The sequence below is a fragment of the Heteronotia binoei genome, chromosome 1, assembly GCF_032191835.1.
Source record: "Heteronotia binoei isolate CCM8104 ecotype False Entrance Well chromosome 1, APGP_CSIRO_Hbin_v1, whole genome shotgun sequence".
NCBI classification, from domain to species: domain Eukaryota; kingdom Metazoa; phylum Chordata; class Lepidosauria; order Squamata; family Gekkonidae; genus Heteronotia; species Heteronotia binoei.
In genome coordinates, this window is record NC_083223.1 from 56061703 (window position 1) to 56080395 (window position 18693).

At 41.0% G+C, this 18693-nt stretch overlaps 1 protein-coding gene across 5 annotated transcripts in view; it reads left to right on the top strand.

Moving 5' to 3' along the window:
* DLGAP2 (DLG associated protein 2) overlaps positions 1-18693 on the top strand; it is a 662574-nt gene that overhangs the window by 157222 nt on the left and 486659 nt on the right. Inside the window, exon 1 of one of the 5 annotated variants that reach the window (XM_060234844.1) lies at positions 7027-7068. The exons of the other annotated variants lie outside the window; for them this stretch is intronic. The gene's annotated coding sequence lies outside the window, so the exon portion shown is untranslated. Of the gene's footprint in view, positions 1-7026; positions 7069-18693 lie in introns of those variants that run through there. 5 annotated transcript variants of the gene reach the window in all.

Consider the following 18693-nt stretch of genomic DNA (forward strand, 5'->3'; position numbering starts at 1 on the left):
GTCCCACCTCTCCTCAAACACACCCTCTCCAGGCTCCACCCCTCAGATCTCTAGGAATGTCCCAGCCAGGAATTGGCAACTGTTAAGTCTCATTGGCTGTCATGAGGGGCTGCTGCTGAACAGGAACAGTTAAGACATGCCAGCCAGGTGTCATTGAGTCACCCAGAGGGTGTTGCCAGGCCTAGGGTAGCCAACCTCCAAGTGGAGCCTGAAGATCTCCTGGGATCAGAACTGAATTCCATACAACAGATCTCTCTCCCCATCCTGCTTTGGAGGGTGGACTTTATGCCATGCTATACACCTGAGGCCTCTCCCTTTACTGATAGAAGTTGGTTTCCTAGCTGAGGAGAAGAGGCAGAGGGGAAGTGACAGGAAAGAGATGGCAGCCATGGCCTCTGAGGAAACACTCCCAGGAGAACTGGGCCTTGCCGCCTAGTCACATTATGGTGGCAGGCCATCTGTGTGGGTCATTGATGGGGTGGTTGAGGCCTATTGCCAGCAATGCTTTTTATGAGGCCAATTAATAGGGAGGACACAAGAAGAGTTGGAGATGTGGCTGTCCTTGAGGTTAGACTGTTTTGGTGGTTTAGTCAACATTCCCAGGCCTGCAGTAGGTGGGGACAGAGGAGTCAGCCACTACCATAAGGGAATTATTATTATAGATTGCTGTGTTTGGACCTTGTGAGCTACCTTGAGCAGATCTCTGGAGAGGTGGCACATATATTTTCTAAAACTGGCATAACTCTTGATAATATATACAGCATGAATCAGTTTACCACGGGCTTTGGAACACCATAGGAAAAATTCCCTCTTGCCCATCCGTAATATACAGGCAATGCGAGGTGTTTTTAGAATGGAGGTCTAAACACACTTCCCAGATCGGCCCCCATTTCTCCAACACCTTTATTTCTCCAAAGGATACAGTGATTATACCAGTCAGAGTTCATGGTATTGGTATTCACACAGCTTTTCCTTCTTTGTGTGTGCTGCCCATTGGTAGAAGACACTGAAGCCGATTCAAATAAATAGGACCAGACTAAACTTATGACAACCCTGAATATGAATTATGAGAGAACTTGTCACCATGGTCAGAGGATTGTTCCAGGCAGACTGAGCCTGGATTCATGAATCCATCCATTCCTTTGTACATTTTTGCTAGATGGCACTATGCAGTGAAGTGACAACAGATAAATCATGGCTTATTTATGGCTGCTATTTTCATGCCATGGTCTGCTTGTGGTGTGGATTTTTTAAAGCTGTGTGCAACAGTTAATCACTTCAGATTCAAGCACTCTTCTGGCCCCATTTTTCTTCCCCATTCTCCATATACTCTCTGTATGTGAGAGGACTTGGATCATCCAGGTGATGGGAATGGACACCTAGGGAAAATTCCTTTGGTGTCCAGAATCACAGGGTTATATTCCAGTTCCTTCTTTGCATTGTGAAAGAGGGTGGGTATTTATTTCACTTACTGAGAGCCTGTACAGGTTGCTTTTTAAAAACTGACATAGGCCTACGAATAAATGGCAACCAACTTTTGAACAGCACATAGTTATGACTTCAGTATCACAGTTCTGGGATGCCCAAACCCTTGCTTTAATAGAAAAGACAATTCTGTTGCAGATTCACTTGTAACAAAAAAACCTCCACAGGAATTATGAGTTAAAGGAGGCCCTCTTTTATTTAAAAAAAAAAAAAAGGAGGCCCTCTTAACATTGTGGGAATATCCCAGCCACCAACATGGAGCATTGCTGAAGGCAGAGGGACGATCAGCACTCTTACTAGAGGGACCCAGGAGGTGGTAATGGAGTTGCCAGCAGCATGGTTGCTACACTGTGCAGCAGGCAGCGATTCACTGGATATTGGAACCTTGCATGACAGCAGGATGATGCTGAGTTGCTGGTTGCTTTTTCACTTCCTCCGTCTCTAAAAACATCAGAAGAGATATGCAGTTCCCTATCCCTTCCCACTTCCAAAACCCACACCAGATTAACAAAGGACATCACTTCCTTCCTTCCTTCCTTCCTTCCTTCCTTCCTTCCTTCCTTCCTTCCTTCCTTCCACTTCAGTTTTGGGATGAGATGCTACTTTAGAAAGTCTAATCTGTCCAGCTCTCTTGCTCCTACTTATGAAAATCCAAGAAGGCCTTGGGAAAGAGAAACTTTAAAGTATTTAGATTTTCACTTATTCAAATGGGCATGTTGAAAACTTTCACTTTAGAAATGCCCCTTCGCAGGCAGATGGGCACAGATTAACAGCAGCAGACATAATTAGCTAGGTTAATAAAAGGGTCAGATTTATGTATTTTATAGCTTTACAAGGAAACAAAATGGCCAAAAGAGCAACACACACTCCATATCTGCCTATTTACTAGGAAGGATTTCGTGGTTAATGAAATCAATCTTTGAAAATATCACCCTGATTGCAAAGAAAAAAAGTTTATATGTTCCTAAACCATTTGGACTTAATATTCCATTAGCAAATGACAATTTATTGAGTCTATGATGATTTTTCCCAATTTTTTTGGCGCTGAGACTGAGGCAGATCCAACTATTCTCTAAGGAAGAAGACACTGGATTTATATCCTGCCCTATACTCTGAATCTCAGAGTCTCAGAGCAGTCACAATCTCCTTCCCCCCACACAATGACCTCACCCTGTGAGGTGGGTGGGGCTGAGAGAACTCTTACAGCAGCTGCCCTTTCAATGACAACTCCTACGAGAGCTATGGCTGACCCAAGGCCATTCTAGCAGCTGCAAGTGGAGAAGTGGGGAATCAAACCTTGTTCTCCCAGTTCTCTTAACCACTACACCAAACTGGCTCTCCCTGCAACTTAAGTGGCTCTTTCTCCAATTCAAAAACCACTTAAGGTGGAGGAAGGGTCCTTAGATGAAGGCTTCAAACTTTGCTCAGTGGTGGTCAGCACAATCCTATACAGAGTTACTCCAAAACCCATTGAAAACAATGGATTCACACTGGAGTAACTGCATGTGCATGGTGAGCATATAGCATTTCTGACTGCTCATTATGCTTTGGTGAAAAGTGCAAACGCGTAGATCTCCTTTTGCGGGGATACGTAGATGCATACAAGTGGAGGCTGCACTCTCCCAATCTCCACGTATCCTTTTGCGGGGATACGTAGATGCATACAAGTGGAGGCTGCACTCTCCCAATCTCCACAGAGCTGCATACTAATCTGTAATTCTGTATCGTACTTGTGAGGCGAGAGAACTGCCTGAGAACTGATTGAGTGCTCTTGCCCTTGTATATGTTAACTGTGACTGAAAGATTCAATTTCCAAGAGCTGCCATCTCAGCAACTACTGGTAGTAGCCACAGCCTCTGCAGTTAAGAGGAATGGCAATTTGGAAGTCTGAACAATCCTCTGAGTCACTCTCTTTCCCAGCTGGGGGTATGAGCGTCCAGGTAGTGTAGCTATCAATGGATCCAGTGAACAGGAAGACAGTCACTGATATAAGGAGATAGATGTGAAGTGCTTCAAAGCCTGAAAGCAATATGTAAATGCTAACTAGTAGACTTCAGTTCCTTCTTAACTCTAGGACAACTCTGCAATAGATATTCCCACCATCTTTCCTTAGGTTGCCCAAAGGGAGACCAATTTGTATTTGCATTGTTGCTTTCTCCTCTCTTTGTTTGATCTCTCATAAGAGATTGTTTAGAAGTTGGGGGGGGGGAGGGGGTTGTAAATGGACACACAACTCAGAAATGTTTTCCCGTATGAGCCAAGTAGTGTGGTCATTCTTCTCATATGCACACATCCTCGTTTGCTGTATTTGTGAAATGTACTTTGCTTGTGTGTATGTGCGTGTGCATGCACAACCAAACAAATGATAGGTTCCTGGTGATTCTCCCTTCTTATTATAACTCCCTGATGCTGAATTTCAAGCAGTTCCTTAAGGCCCTCTGACCATTTGGAGTAGTTTTTCAGGAATACAAGATTCTGCTCTGGAAGAAGGAAGACAGGGGCTGATAGCAGACGGCCAGTTCAGGATGGCTTGAAGCCACCCTAAAGAGAGCTGGCCTGAAATAGAGTGCTCTAGAGCTTCTGGACAGTACTCAGAAAAGGGATGCGCTGTGGGCACCCAGGGAGCCTCTGGAACACTCATGCATCCCGTCCGTGACTCTTCTGGCACTTTCTGGCCTTCCAGATGGCCGGGGAGGCGTCTTGGAGGTGACCCAGTGAAAAGGCACCACTTTCAAAGTGGTGCCTTTTTGAACTGGCTCCCGGCAAGCCAGGAGCGGAACGGGGGTGGGATGGGGACAGGAGGCAGATGTGTGTGTGTGGACGCCCTTTTTTGGTCCGCCTGCCTCCTGCCCCCCAAGTGACTTTAAATACCCGTCTGTTCTCAGCCGGTAAGATCCTTTTTGTGAACCTATCCCTTTTGTAGAACAAAGTTGGAGTCCAGTGGCAACTCTAAACTAACAAAGTTCAATTCTGGGTATAAGATTTCATATGCATGCACATGAATGCTTATACCCAGAATTAAATTTTGTTAGTCTTTGTTCTGTTGCTTCAGACCAACATGGCTACCCACTTGAATCTTATTCCTTTTGTAAAATTGTTGGATTCAACCCATTAATTACTTTACACAGCAACCTTGGCAGATTAACAGTGCTATCCTAAACACAGTTCCCCCCTTCTACATCAGTTGAAACCAGTGGGCCTAGAAGTGTGTAATGCTGCTTAAGACTGCATTGTTAATTAATAGGATTCTCTTTCTATGGATATGAAACAGGGTCTTAAAATGAGTGGTCCCTAAATATACTTTTGGTGGGTAGATTGCGCTATTCATGACTGATGGAGCTTTGCCAAAAGCATTTAAAAACTGTGTGTGAACATTAGTCCTCCAAACCATTTGTTGGACTATACTGCTTTAAAATATAGAAGACATCTGCAAACAGATGGCTCAAGACAAGAATAGACCTTCAACTTTTCAATGTAAGGTCATGTTTAGAGTTTCCCAGCTTAGATACAGTATTAGAAAATGGCCTTTCCTTTGGCACCTTGTGCTAGGATGAGGGCACCAAAAATGTATTATTATTTTTTTGTGATATACCTTTCAGCCATGTTTGTGATACTGTGGGAGGACCAAAAATGGTCCATTTGGGAACCAGCCCATGGAGGGTGGAAGACAGGCCATAGCTTTATTGATTACAGGTTTCTCAGGTGTTGGCATAGGCTGAGGGCTATAGGTATGATTGATGGGCCAACTGCTCTCAGCATCTTCCCCATCCTGCCTGTTGGGGTAACTGAGGGCAGAGGGCTGGTATTAGGGCTGGAAGCATTGAAACCCCTATTCCTTGACACAGCCAACCTCCTGGGGGGGGGAATAGCCAGCTCTGAGGTAGATTATCCTTGCCCCCTCCCCAAATGTCTTAAGGGGACATGTTACTAGCCAATGCTCCAAAATTCCTCCCCACACATACATCTACATCTGCACCCCCATTGGATACTTAACCTTATGGTGCCTTGTGCTTTGGGCCTCCTCTCCTCCAGGGGTGAGGTAAGGGTGCTGTCAGCATTAGATAGAAGATATGCTGACAGACTGCACCTTTGTTCTCTGTTTTAGCAGTGGGTGTAAATTAGACTCCTCTTTGCCAAGGGAGAGTTGTTGAATGCCAAGCACCTCTTCAACCTGCTTCTTTCAGTCTGATCTGAATCCCAAAGACAAGCCTGCAGCCAACAGGTCTGCATGCCCCACCCATTTTGAGATGAGCTGACCTCTGGGGTGAGCTGCAGGAAGCTGCTTGAGAGCTGGGCCCAATTGCCCCAAATTATCCTTGCTTTCCCCCTTTTCCACCCAGGTGTCAGTGCTCCCCTCCACCCATGGATGGGAGCCAGTCTTCTTTCAGCCTTCACTTTTAATGCAGCCCCCAGTGATGGGAGCATTTGGCCCAGCTGAAGTCTCAGTCCATCCAAGCATAAATGGGTAGTGAATATGTTTTAGCATTTTAAAAGGATTGCATAAATGCATACACGGCTAATAGTTCCACAGGTGGAAATGGCAAAGGGCTGCCAATATCTTTCAATGGCAAGACACAAGAAAAATATTGATTCTTTACTGAGACACTGATTGGTTCTTTGCTGAGACACTGATTCTTTGCTGAGAAGACCCTGACAGCTGCACATCCCATTTGTGGAGAGATTTCATTTTATCCACCTAATGACCAGTGCTTTCTGGGATGTTTTGTGACAGGGAGAGGTGCTGACATTTTATGGTAGTTACCTCTTGGATGCCTCCCATTCCCCCCCCCCTTTTTAAAAAAATGGTGCTCTTCTGGGCAGTTTTCTGTCCAAGGTCTCCATTTATTGCTCATGTAGGATTCCTGGTATCACAGGAGTAGTAAAACAAGCTGCTCTGAAGGGATGGGACCCCATCCACCACTCTGCCCACTCACATATTATTTTAAAAAAGTGTGTGTCATCAGGGCCCGTGACGTTTGGCTAGGAAGTTGCCCATTTAAGGAGACTAGAGCAAATGATATCATCACAATAGGTGGCTCCTCTGTACATAGGGATCATTTGTGAAATGAGATTACAGGCATTTATCTGGAAAACAGGAGGCAGAGGCACCTGCTTTATGTAACTGATATCCTGGGGAATAACACTGTACAGTAATCAAGACAGAGCTTCTTCTTCTTCTCCCCCCCTCTTCTGATTTGATTACTGGAGGGGGAATAGCTCTCCTTTTCCTGTCTGAGCAATAAAGCCCCTTATCCACATAGAAGACGCTCCAGACCATGTTTTCTGTTATGCTTGACTATATGGGACATGCATTGCAATCCTATGCTTGCCACACTGCTGCAGTGTAGTTGTTTTGCAGAGCCCGGCAGAGCAGCTTGGTCGAAGCTGTAACTAACCAGTTCCTTCCTTGGATACCTACTTTAGTCCCCGGTCTTCGTTCTCCTCCCCCCTCTTTTTTTAAAAAATGACGTTTTTAACAATGAATTTGAACTGCTTGTTGATTGCATCTTTTCCCTGGTCTGTGTGAGGCTCCATGCTCTGTGTCTGGATGCTGCCTGCAGTACAGCAAGAGCTTTGAATACGGTAAGTCAAAGATGACTCAATTCTTACTCTCTTGCCTTCCGTGTAGACTTTTCATTCTATACCGTGCAGCGATGCAAGGAAGGGTATGATGCCGGAGCCATTCTGTCTTAATTAGCCCTCCAGCTCATTAATTTTCAACAGAGGCTTTCTCTCCCCCCCCTTCTCTCCCCCTCCCCCAGTACTTTGCACCATGTTTTTCCCCCTTCTTCAGTGCAAGCGATGAGCTGTACTGTCTTTAAGTAAAATGCTCTAGTTTTCTGCTTTTTAAAATTCCACTCTTGCTGCATTGCCTGGTATGTCTTAACTGCAGAAGCAGGTTTGTGTGTGTGTGTGTGAGAGAGAGAGTGTGTGTTGAGGGGAATGCATATTAAGAAAAAGTATTGAACTTAACAGGTGATGCTGGGGAGGGAGGATAAAAACGATAAGTTCAGCCAACAGTTAATGTTTGTTAAATGTAATTTGTGACTCCTTTTTGGATTTCTGTTTCTGGTATAGTCAGCATGTGCCTGATGTATCCTTACTTTCAGTATTCTGTTGGTAAACTGAGGGACCTTCAGCAGCTCCAGCTTTCATTCCGACTGAAGGTAGTAGTATGAAAAGCCTTACAAAAGGCTGCTGTCTTTGCAGTGCAGGGTGCTGAAGATGATTCAGGAGTACCTCTTATCAACTGCATTAAATGTGATAAATGGAGGGGGGATATTGGCTGTTAATAGGTGTTATTATATTGACATGGTTCTGAAAATGTTGTTTCCTACTAGCACTAGACTTTAAAAATGAAATTCCAGTAATAGTACGGTTTGCTGGGGGTGGAGGGGATGACTTTATTAATTGTGCAGGGAGGTCTTAATTCCATGTAAGACTTCAGAATGGTTTTGGATGAAATGCAGGGAAAGGTCTGTTGTATCACTAGGTTACTAGGTCTCCTTTACCAAGGTTCAGAGATGACGGTTTTACTGGAATGGGCAACTTTGTCATTAGACTGTAATGCTGCTTGGAAGGCTGGAAATGCATGCATTTGGGCATGCTTTAGATGCCTGCCTTTGCCACGCTATGTGGATTTCAAGGGTAAGTGATTCTAAGCAATGACACACAAATGTATATAAGCAAGAGATGTGTGTCAAATGCAACTCACGGTCTCTTTGGGAACTATTAATTATCTCTGTAAATAAGAAAAGCTATTCCAGGTTTTCACCTCTTTTAAAAAAGGCACCTTCCTTGAATCTTGCATTTTAAAAAAAGCATGCCTCTTTGTGTGTGTATATTGCTAAGCTTTGAGGACAATCAAGGATCTGCATTATCAGCACGATTATTTTGTAAACATGAATGAATCAACACATCATTTGCTCACAAGTAGTTCATTGGGTCCAGAGCAAGCATGTTTTGTGGCCATATGGTGCAGCCTCTATGTTTTTTCTTTAGCAACAAGTGATCAGATCACATTTCCTAGGAGACATCTAAAACAGACTAATCTGTGTACGGCTGATCAAAAGTAGCTTACAGGAATGCCTGCATGGGCAAAGTTTGTTGCTTTCAGCACCCAATTTTGCATTATGTTACGCTGCTTCTTAAGAGGGTAGAAGGCAAAGGCATTCCTTGCATTTATCAGTTCATTAGGTAGACATATGTGCTGTCAGGCATTAAGGCTTTCCAAGTCAAACCAATGGGAAATATTTATTTAAACCACCACACTTGCTGTATGTGGCCTTTTTTGTTTCTTTGAGAACTGATTTTAATCTAGTGGAAGCAAAAGTTGGTAACTGTAAGATGACTATCTGTGTTTCATAGGTAAGATCCCATTGTACCACTCAGTACCTTATAACTTGTTACATTTAAATTGCAACAGTCAGCTTTTAATGTACCCAGCTGATTGAATTTTAACAATAATTTTATTTGCATAAATGTTCAGGTTTTATTCCCTCCCCGCCTCAGACAATGGTTAACCATGCTTAAATTGCTCCTACCAATGAAAATAAAACAGTTTAAAGGCTGATGCTGTTAGGGGATGAAAATACATTGTCTGTACATATTAGAATACAGGAAAGGTAATGCTAAACTATTAGAAATCATGTAAAACATTAATTATTTCATTACTGGGTTACTTAATTTAAGATGTAAAGATACACATTTCCTGAAACCTTGGAGCGACTCTAAGAATGAAATGCAAAGATTTCTCAGTATTTGATCTTCTCATAATAGCTTGGGCCCAATGCCATTTCTAACTGAAATATCATTAGTTTCTGAATTGGGGTTTATTTCCATCTAGCAAAATCAGGCTTGACTTTTATTTAATGCAGCTGGAGTTAAATTAAGGTAATGTCTGGTCATAGCATCCTGCCTTGGCGTCTTACGCAGAAAGCAGATGTATGATCCCTGCTGACTATAAGATTTTGTGCAGTAATCAGAACCACATCTAACATGATTCCATGATCTTATTTTAATAGGATTAAATGCAACTAATTATGCATAAGATGTTATTCTTTTATGATGGGTTTAAACAAAGTTATAATTGAATAGGTGAGTGAATTTATATTCCATCTTTCAATAGCATCTACAATGCTATAGCGCAGAACTAGAAATAAAGCACTTTCCCTTGAGGTACAAAGTGGTTAGATAGATTCTAGCTTATAGTAAAGTTTATATTTTACCTGATTTACAACACAGTTCCGTGTCTACCCAGAAGTAAGTTCAGTGGGACTGACTCTCAAGTAAGTGTGCCGAGGATTGCACCACAGAGAGAAAAGTAAAACTTGCTCAGCTGTTTATTCAATATTGAAAAGTTATTGAGGGAAGGCTGTATTTCATAGGATAAGTAGTATTTTAGAAAAGAATGGTAACTGTTTTTGGAAGTATCATACAGTATTATTTTATTAATAATAATCTTTATTGCTTGCTTTTAGAAACATATAGGTAATTTTTATTTTGTCTGGTTTATTTAGTAAAAATGATGACAAAGATGACAACATAATGTAATCATCAGTCTCCTGAAAATGATTAGTGAAACATAGGCAATAGTATAAAATGGATAAAAAATTGTGTTTTATCATGCTAGAGAGCTCCAAGCTTAAATGAAGTCATAGGGAGAGATATATCCTTATGAGGAACACAGTTCCACAATGCATTGGCAATTCCATGCTTGCCCAATCAGAATTATGTCCCATGGGATTCATCAGCTAGGATTGTTGCCCAAGCTTGAATGGAACTCTAGCCTTAAGAAAATTGCCTTACTTCATCACTTGTGTACCATGAAACATGCAATAACAGGATAGTTGTATTTCTTTAACAGTGATTTCTAAGTATAAAATACTAGTAATTCTGCACAGCAGGCCTTGAAGTTTGTTTTTGGCTCTAGAAACAAGTCCAAAAATGTAAATGTCAAGATTCCATTTTTTCTGTCTTTTCTGTATTTTAATGAAGACATTTTCTAATTATGGTTAGCGCAAGACCTAATCCTAACCTTCAAACTTTCATATAATTTTCATTGTTGTACTATATCATTATATATCATTTTGAACCATGCCATAGAGTATGGATCCAAAAAACCACATTAGGAAGCCCCAAGCCTGTAGAAAAATCTCATTGGGGCTTAATCTTCCCAATAACATTGGGGCAATGTCTACTTCTTCTAGAAATATATGCCACTGAAGATCGCACATGACTGTGTTGTGAGATCTCAGAAGCCATGTTGAGGATGCTTGACAAACCTCAACCAACATTGCAGAGGATTCCAAGTCTGGGTTAATGTCAGTGTAGCACAGGGAAGGAGAGATGTAGACCAAAACATTAAAAGAGAGGAGAGAAGAAAATGAAGCTGAAGGGAAGGAGGAGCAAAAAAGGTAATAGTGGAAAGGTAAAGACAGGACAGAACAGAAAAAAAAATTGTGTGAGATAGGACAGAGGCTGCCAGAGAGAGAGAGAGCATTGTAATGTAATGTAATGTAAAATTTTATTTATATCCCGCCCTCCCCCGCCGAAACAGGCTCAGGGCGGCTAACAGCATTTCAAGTAAACAATACAGTAATAAAAACATTAAATTCACATTAAAATTCACATTAAAATTTTGATGGATGGATAGGTGGGTGGGTGGATGGGTCAGAGAGAAGGAAAGGGAAGTGAGACTGCAGGCCTTGCCAAACAGACAAGAACTTCATGCCCACTTATTTTTTTATGTCATATAGAAACATCCGAATGTGAAATATGAGTCAGCTTTGGGTTTGGATCCAGCTACCTTTTAAACTTGGCTGATTCCCATCCTGGATGTAGTGCCTATTCCCATGATTCCCTTCACAACCTTTTTGGTGGTCAATGGGACCCCTTCCTCCTTCTTTCACTAGTGGAAAAGCTGGTTGGATACAACTCTTTTGTACTAATGCTGAACTTTTCTGATGGATACTAAAATTAAAAGTTATTGCTGAAAACAATAGGTACCACAATAACATTTCTGGGTATCATGGCAACCTGGCACCTGGGATTTGTCAAGCTCTGCCATACAGAACCTTATACAAATTTCTGTAAGGCTGGATAGGTATTGTAAACTGATCTGATCCTAAGCATGTTGACTGAGATGTAACTCACAGCATGTTCAGTGAGACTCCCAGGTAAGGATGCACAGGATTCCTTAACATACCAGGATACTTACTGTGTGTGTTAACTGCCATCAAGTTGCTTCTGACTTATGGAGACCCTATGAATGAATGGTCTCCAAAATGTCACATCATTAATAGTCTTGCAAACTGAGTGCTGAGGCTTTCTTTCTCAGTTTAGTCATCTTAGCGTCTAGGGAGAGTTCAGTTTTGATTTGATCTAGAACCCACTTATTTGACTTTTTGGTGGTCCACACTATTCATAAAATTCTCCTCCAACACCGCATTTCAAGCAAATCAACTTTCTTCCTGCAGCTTTCTTTGTCTAACATTCACACTAGGGATATGCAGTTTTTTTTAAAATGGTATTTTCCAGATTTAAATATGAGGGAACTGAAAAATATTGGTATTCAAGGTTTCCCAGGTCCCCTCCCACCCCGGATTCTGATACTTTTCTGCTCCATTGGGGAATCTTTCCAGGGTTTGTGTGGGGATGCTATTTTTAAAGCTACTGGCCCCTAAATTGCTGCAGAGCTGCTGATGCCTGTCCTTTAAGTAATAGTCAGATTTCAAGTGAATTGGACCAAAAGGGCCAGTTCTGTGGGTCCCTAAAAATGGAGAATATAGCCAATGTGCAACCCAAGGATCTACATCAATGTCAAACTCCAAAATCCACCACAAACAGCAAACCTGGCATGAAGAAACTCGAGCAAAGAATGCAACTTTGCAAAGTTAACAAAAGCAATTTAAAAATCTAAGATAAATCAACCAGACAAACCAATACCAAGCACAGGAAGACAGAGAAAATGTTTGGGTGTGGGGAAGAAAAAAGAAAGAAAAACAGTCCTTGGAGCCTTCAAATGTTGGCTCCCAATATTCCCAGTTAATCCTGAATATTTCCGGGATTTTCAGGATTCATTTGCCAGTATGCTGGAAAATGTCTTGCTCAGAATGTCCAGTTATCATCCAGAAACCCAAGTACGGTATATCTGATAAATACCAATGAGGTATTTTTTGGATATATATTTGGTTTAGATATATCCAAATGCACATCCCTATTTCACACCCATGCATAGTAATAGGAATACTATGGTATGAATTATCTTGACCTTGATCGCCAGTGACACATCCTTACCCTTAATAATCTTATAGTTATTAAGGATAGGTTATTGAAATTTGAATGAAAATGTGCATAGTCTGGAATTGAGTCTTGGCTAAATTGATGGGACCCAATATGGATCAGAGATTGTCTGAGGTTGGTTTTGGTAAGCATGTAATGCTACTTTCATGTTCTAGGAATCCTGTGATCGTAATTCTAGTTAATGGTAACAACACTGTAACATTTTCTTAAATAGCCCAGTAAAAAGCCATATTTTTAATGTCTTCACAAGTGACTAGATAACATTTTTCCCGACAGAATGAAACAGCCAGTAACATTTAGCAATGCTACTTATTTTTCTCTGGCCTGCCGACTTTAATGTTTATGAATCCTTGTCTGTATATTTTATAAAACATGTAGGTTTGGCTTATAAGGGTCCGCACTAAGATTGCCAACCAAGAAAAAAAACCTCATCCACTTTTAATCCCCAGGTTTTTAAGATTTTCTTTTGATAAAACCCAGATTGGGTGGCGGGGTGGGTGGTGATTTTTTTTTTAAATAAAGTATATTTTTTAAAATTAAGTCAGCACAATCATTATCCTGTTATTGCTCATGCTTAAACTGTATAATCCATATAGTTAAGGAGCCAGGTTGTTCGCTCATTCATGAAAGGCATTTGTATACTTCCTCTCAATAAGGTTTCTGAGGGAGAGAACAAATAAACAGATCTCAGAACAATAACTTCTATCAATAGCACTCTAGCAACATTAAATTTAGATCCTCAGTGTGAAACTGAAGACTGAAATCAGTTGAAAATCAACAGAAATGCAAAAGGAACACAAGCACCCTAAGCCCAATTTTAATAAAAGGGAGATTGTCATGTTGGGCCCCAGCAATATAAGGAGACAGTGGAGACCCTGTGTGTCTCTGTGTTCTCTCTGTAATTATTCTCTATACTCTCTACTGAGAAATGCCAGGAGAAATGGGTGGTAGCAATCTAATTCTGTAGAATAAGAACAGGCCTTGAGCAAGACATTTCCAGCACACTTGGCTAGTGAAAGCATAATGTTCTACAAACCTGTGAGGGCTCAACTGAAAATGACCACCATCAATTAAGAGTCCTTGGGCATTTTAAAAAAAATCATACCTTTTCTGCTCTCTCCTTTTCTGGAGAAACAAAACTTTCAAGATGGTGTCTCATTATGTTCTTTTTTTACAGTCCCTCAGAATAGCTTGCCTGTCCAAAATGAACTGTCTCTAGCATGAATAGGCAGTATGATGGATGTTCCTGTGAGGGAAAACAAAGGGCTGGATCATATTCTTCCAGTGTGGCAATGCAGTGATAATATCCAGCAGACCTAAGTGTCATCGATAAAAAGAAATGCAGATGTTTAGGATCATTACCCATTTTATTTTTTTTTTTTTGAGGCCAGCTGCAGCTCAGTAAGTCTAGGTTTCTAGTATATTGTGGGGATGATGGATCAGGGGAAGAATTATCCTCTTCTATTAGCCCTTTTGCTGATTCGATGCATTTGGTAGCATAAACCAGATCAGATGCTAATGCTGCATGAAACAGCATTGTCCCACTGGGCCCCCTGTGTGGATGCTGTTGTACAGCTGCAGGGGAGCCAAAGCAAAATCTTTGGTTCTAAAAGGAACTGTACTGCATGTAGGGAGTTTACACAATACTGCAAGGGAGTTGCCTTGAAGGAGGTATATTAAGATACCTTAAGAAAAGAGGCAAGCATTATTATATGGTACAACATAGTAGTTGCTTCTATAAAATCCTGTGAACAAACCCTAACCTATCTATTTAAAGGGACTTAGATGCCAGGACTGGGACAGATCTCTTCCCACAGTCCCAGGAAGCCATTTCCGGTCAGAACCAGAGTAGCTGATTCAAGGATCTGATTCAGTTTCATATGCCAAGCGTCTAATTATGATGGGGGAAATCCCGATCCACTTTCCCATTCAGGCTTGTGGTTTTTGTTTCAAAACTGAAGTCACGGAAATTTGGGACGATTGGTCAGCTTTGCAAATGTGACAGATATGCTCTTTATATTTTCATGGGGTTATCCACAAGAGCAAAGATGAGCAAATGTGGCAGAAAAGTGTTAAAGCTGGTCATGTACAGCCACTTACAAAGAACAGGATTGTATGGAGTGACATTCCTTTGAGCACTTTTGAGTACATTCCAGTTTTTTTTTTTAAATGCCTCTTTCAGGAGGCTCTGTGACATTAAGCACATTTCTGTCTGATTTATTTTGCTCACTGATGACAGAAATGACACCTAAGATGATAATGAGAATATTAAGGAATTTATTTTCCTCTATCATCCCCCATTTATTTTGTGCCTTTGACAGCTATTTATATCCTTTACAGTCAGTTTTGCTTTTTCCCTTAAGTTCTTTCCCATTTATGCAGGACTTCCACTCAGCAGCTCAAAGTGAACATAGTAGGGTAGAATTGCTGTTAAAATATGACTGGGTAGATGCAAAGAGTTGTGAAACTTTTTCATATGCTTTTGAAATGGTATAGGTTAATTGCACAATACCTTCCCTGAATTATTGCAACTCAGCTATTTTACAAGGCTATCTCATGCAAAAGGCCATTCATCCACACATCTTGCTCTGAACTGATGGTTCTTAACATTGGTAGTTACAGTCTCAGACACTGGCATTGCCTTAACTTCTACCTGAAAACAAAACAGAACAGAACACGTTCTACTGGGTTCCAAGAGTGATTAGGGGAGATATGCTGAAGGATTTGGGGATTTCAGTGGGACATTTGGCTTTCTTTTTCTGGGAGCAAGAAGCCACCATTCCATATCACAAAGAGCTCTGGAAACCTCTCTCAGTTTCTGAAGCAAATTTGCCACAGTAAAAAGAGGAAGGGACTGATGGTATGTATGTATATATGTATGTATGTATGTGCTATCAAGTCACATCCAACTTATGGTGACCCCAGCAATGGACTTTCAAGGCAAGTGAGAAACAGATATGCTTTGCCATTCCCTTCCTCTGCAGAGCCTTCCTTGGTGGTCTCCCACCCAAATGCTGGCACTGCTTAGCTTATGAAATCTGATGAGATCAGGCTATACCATACCTACGTTCCCTTTTCAGACCCAGTACTGCAAAAGTAATTTGGATTGTGGCCACTGAGAGGAATTGCCAAGCAAATGCCCACTGTTTGTTGAATCCTGATACATTTCACTAATTCACTTTTAACTATTTGCTGCTGCTGTGTGTAGTAGTAATGAGATGAAATGTAAAAGGAAGGATGCATCTATTTTAAAGAGGAAGAATGCATTCCTTAATCAGGAATTCAGAAACAGATGTTATAAACAGCTATATATGCAGAGCAGATTGCCGGGTTGGTTGTATATCGAGCATGCAGTTCTGTGCAAACATGAAGTGCATCAGTTGTGTATGAACATAGGAACAAAGACACGAAACATAAGTTCTTGAATTAAACAAGGGCCATAACTTGAATGCTAGCAGCCCTGGGCAGGTTCCAAAGGACTTTATTCTGACCACAGTTTCTACAAGCTGAATAGCCAAAGAGACAGATTGGGTGAAAAGCCCCTCGCCATCCACATGATGCCTTTTAGTTCATATTTTTACACTGAGAGTATAATAATAATAATAATAATAATAATAATAATAATAATAATAATAATAATAATAATAATAATAATAATAATAATAATAATAATAATAATAATTATTATTATTATTATTATTATTATTATTATTATTATTATTATTATTATTATTATTGAATCATCTCATCCCGGCCAATGCCAGGTTCTAGGCAACGTATAACAAAAAGTACATATAAAATCAATTAAACCAGTAGTTTAAAACAGTTGCAACCCAATGAACATACTTTATAGTGTGCTGTAATTCTGCTTTCTAAGCATTGGGAGCAGTTCCCCGCTTAAGTAGAGGGGGGTGCCAGCCTGGCAGCCATTGCTATCCTCAAGCAAAAGCCTGGTGGAACATCTCTGCTTTATAGGCCCTGTGGAATTATAAAAGATCCCACAGGGCCCTGGTGTCTTCCAGCAGAGAGTTCCACCAGTTTTTGGCCAAGACTAAAAAAGTCCTGGCCCTCATTGAGGACAGCTGGACCTCTTTAGGGTCTGGGATCACCAGTAGATTTCAACCAGCAGAGCATAGTGCTCTTCCAAGGACATAGTGGAGGAGGCAGTCCCATAGATATGCCGGCCCCAGATTGCTCAAGGCCTTAAAGGTCATAATCAAAACCTTGAATCTAACTTGGTACTCAATGGGAAGCCAGTTTAGCTAATGCAGCACAGGTAGAAGGTGTGCTGTCCGTGGCGTTCCCATCAGGACTCGTGCCACCGCATTCTGGACCCACTGGAGTTTCTGGGTTAAAGTCAAGGGTAGGCCAGCATAGAGCGAGTTACAGTAGTTTAGCCTGGAGGTGACCATCACATGGATTACCGTGGCTTGGAGGTCTGGACGAGGCAGGAAGGGAGCTACACTGAGAGTTTTACAGTGAGAATATTTACACTTAGAGTTACGTGTTTTTAAGAAATAAAGTTATGCTGGTGAGTCTTCTTGCTGGGCTATGCCTATGTTTTGAACTGGGCAGAGGAAGTCTTCCAAGAGAGTGTTTAGCTTGAGGCTCTAAGATAACAACCTGGTCAGCAATGTGAATACACTTGTCCAAGAGAAAGGTGATTTTAAACCCTTTCCTCCTCCTCATCCCAGGCTTGAAGCAGACATAACTGTTTGTCTGCATGGGTCCTGTGATCCCTGAAGAAAAAGGAGGGGTTAGCATTAAAGAAGAAGAATGACAGGAGTAGGAAGTTTTAGCAAGAACCTACAGGTTCCCCCAAAACCACCAAGAGCAACGTGTAAAACAGTTAATTCCACTGTCCACCCTAGTGGCTTCACTTGGCACACTGTGAAGTTACAGTGAATTGATTTGTTAGGCTGGATTGTGAAGGCTAATTAAAATTGTTCATACTGCTTTCCTCCCCACCCCACCCCACCCCATTTTATTGTAACCATTTTAGCTTTATGGTAGATTTTAGCTCTATGGTAGAGAACAGTAATCACTGACCTGGAAGGATCACAGAAAAGAGCAATATGCTTTGATCTTTGTGAGACTGCTTCCCAAACTAGGATCCAACATTCTAACAGGTATGAAACAAGGCTTTAAAAGCAGGATGCTGGTGCACCCAAATGGAAGCAATGCATTAGGAAAGCCATTCAAAAACATTAAAAGGAGTAGGACAACAGATGCTATCAGTTTTGCTCTTAATGTCACACACCAGTACGTCATCACTTTTAGTTGTCATAGTAGTCTATCAAAACATTATCAACTTCTTCTCCAGTGAAGGATATTCCCATTTGCTATTCTTCATCTGGTGCAGAAGTTTTCAGTATGCCAACAAATCAGCAGGGAACCTGGGTAAGCATCTCAGTGCATTAGAATTATCAGAAGGGACTTTTTTTTATAAACAGTACATTATTACAACAGTTTCAAATGAATTAGAAAACTTTTTAGATTTGTGAGATATCTATCTATCTATCATCTATCTATCTATCTATCTATCTATCTATCTATCTATCTATCTATCTATCTATCTATCTATCTATCTATCTATCATCTATCTATCTATCTATCTATCTATCTATCTATTCATCATCCATCCATCCATCCATCCATCCTTCTCCTCCTCTTCTTCTTCTTCTTCTTCTTCTTCTTCTTCTTCTTCTTCTTCTTCTTCTTCTTCTTCTTCTTCTTCTTCTTCTTCTTCATCATTTATCAATCTATTGCTATCTATCTGTCTATTTAGATTGTCTGTGTGTGTTCCAATATTTATATTTCACTGCTCCAATATTATATGTAACCTTTATGCCCTGTCAGGGCCACCGATGTGGCTAACAATTTAAACAAGCTTTCCACACCAAA